Below are 2,500 nucleotides of genomic sequence, written 5' to 3'. Positions count from 1 at the left end.
AAATAGTGTTACGGGGAAAGGAAGATGGAGAATCGGCCCTTATAAAGGTTTGTGACGACAATAATGGACTGTAATGAAAATGATAATAAAATTTATAATAATAAAAATTTGGTAAATACTGCTACGACTGGATGAAACGCTAATAAAAATAAACGATGAAAATAAAACAGTAATAGTAATAATTGTAATAACAATAATAATAATAATGTGTGGTGTGTGCACACAAACACACACACAAAACCACAAACCACCACACACACACACACACACACACTCACACACAAAAACACTCACACACACACACACACACAACACACACACACACTTATCCCATGTCTCTCTCCTTTTCCAATATCTGTTTCTGTCTGTCTCTATTTCTGTGCCTCCGTTTGCCTCTGTCTCTCTTCCCTTCCCGCCGTATTCTCTCGTCCATCCGCCCTCTTCTACTTATTCTTTATAGACACAACACTCAAAAAGGGGTTTGGAAAAGGTTGCATAGAGGATGGGAACCTTTTTTCGGCCTCGCTTGCCTGGCTTTAATGGTTCGCAATCCAATATTTGTCTCCTGCATTCTGCCATCAATATTTTTCTTACGTGTCCGTGTTGAAGGTCTTTTCCCGGCTTCTGGGATTTCGTGCATCAGGGGCGTTACTTCCCTTTTCTATGTGTTTGTGTCTGTCTGTCTGTCCGCCGTCTCTAGCTCTACTACATCTGTCTGTTTGCCTGTTTATTTATCTATCTGGCTATTTTCTATCTATCTTTTTTCCTGTTTATTTGTCTGTTTGTCTGTCTGTCAGGCTCCCTTTTCTCTGTCCGTCTGTCTGTCTGTCTGTCTGCCTGTCTGTCTGTTTGTTTGTTTGTCTGTCTGTCTGTCTGTCTGTCTGTCTGTCTGTTTGTTTGTCTGTCTGTCTGTCTATCTGTATGTCCGCCGTCTCTGGCTTTCCTATATTTGTCTGTTTGCCTACTTGTTCTGACTATCTTCTATCTATCTGTTTTCCTGTTTATCTGTCTGTCGATCCTCTATCTTCTATTTGTCTGTTTGTCTGTCTGTCAGTCTTTCTGCTTCTCTTTCTCATGCATTTCGTCTTCATTTTGAACTTATCTCACTTTCTCTCATTCTCTGTGTACTGTTTGTCTGGCTCTCCTCTTTCTATCGTTATTGTCTGTCTTTCTCTTTCTCTCTTTCACACATTTCACACATTCAATTATCTCTTTCCCTGTGTTCGTCTGCCTATGTGTCTGTCTGTTTGCCTCTCCTTCTCTGTCTGTTTGTCTATCTGGTTGTTAATAGATCAGTCTATCTGTCTCTGTCTGTTTATTTTCATCTCGTTTTATATCTGCCTGTCTCTCCTTCTCTGTCTGTATCTCCTTTTCTGTCTGTCTGTTCTCTATTTCTCTTCCTCTTTCTTTCTCTGCCTGTCTCTTCTACTCCGTCTGTCTGTCTTTCTCATATTATCTGTCTGTTTGTCTCACCTACTCTGTCTGGCCATCTTTAGTTGTCTATGCCTGTCTCTTCTTTGTCTATTTATGGCTTCTCTGCCTGTATGTTTATCTGTCTGTTTACCTCAAACATTTATGCTTCATTATCTCCCCTTTCTTTGTCTCTCTCTTTCTCTCTTTTCCTTTGTCTTTCAACCCATATGTCAATTTCTCTACTTTATTTCTTCCTCTCATCCTTCCCTCTTCCTCCCTTTATCCCTTTTTCTCCCCCTACTACCTTTTTAATCTGCTTCTCTCTCAGTTCTTTGTCTACGTCCAACAGATTCTCTTTCTCCTTGTCTCTCATTCTCTACCTTTCTCTCTCTCTCCCCTTTCCCTTCCGAAAATCTCCCGAAAAAAATAAAAATAAACAGAAGACTAACGATGTCGAGAACAGGACGTCGGTCAATAATACATCGCTTCCAATACGACAAAGATGATGTGCGTTGTAATGACTTCACTGGCGATGGTGATGAGGTCACTTACGTCATTGGGGAATCCATAGACCTTTCGCTGAGAAATGGCGAATGGACTTTTAATGGTTGGGGGAATGGGGGAATTCGTTAATTGAACCCCACTAATAGAGGGGAATTATATAGAGAGTAGAGACAGACGAGAACAATGGGAAAGGATGATATGTGGACGTATACACAGATGCAAAAATACATGTAGGTACGTACACCCATGTACACACACAGAAAGAGAAGCTCACGCGTATACACACGCACACATACATGCACACATGCACACACAAACATGCACACATGCACACACACACACACACACACACACACACACACACACACATGTAAGCATCCCCGAGTATTTCGATATAGATATCAAATGTCAAAATTTTCGGAGAAAAGGAGAAAATATGAGAGAAAGAGAGAAAGCGAGAAAGAAAGAAAACAAGAAAACGAAAAAGAGAGAAAGAGAGCGAAAAAGAAAAAGAAAAAAAAAAAAGAGGAGTCCACCCTTTCAAAAAAAGAAAAGACACACAAAACGAATAAGAAAAATAAGA

The 2,500-nt window shown here is 40.2% G+C and overlaps 1 protein-coding gene across 1 annotated transcript in view; it reads right to left on the bottom strand.

The window, feature by feature from the left end:
- LOC125028309 (soluble guanylate cyclase 88E-like) overlaps positions 1–2,500 on the bottom strand; it is a 111,649-nt gene that overhangs the window by 16,933 nt on the left and 92,216 nt on the right. The gene's annotated exons all lie outside the window — the stretch shown is intronic.

Source organism: Penaeus chinensis, chromosome 8 (genome assembly GCF_019202785.1).
Source record: "Penaeus chinensis breed Huanghai No. 1 chromosome 8, ASM1920278v2, whole genome shotgun sequence".
Taxonomy (NCBI): Eukaryota; Metazoa; Arthropoda; class Malacostraca; order Decapoda; family Penaeidae; genus Penaeus; species Penaeus chinensis.
This window is presented reverse-complemented; position numbering and strand designations above follow the sequence as displayed.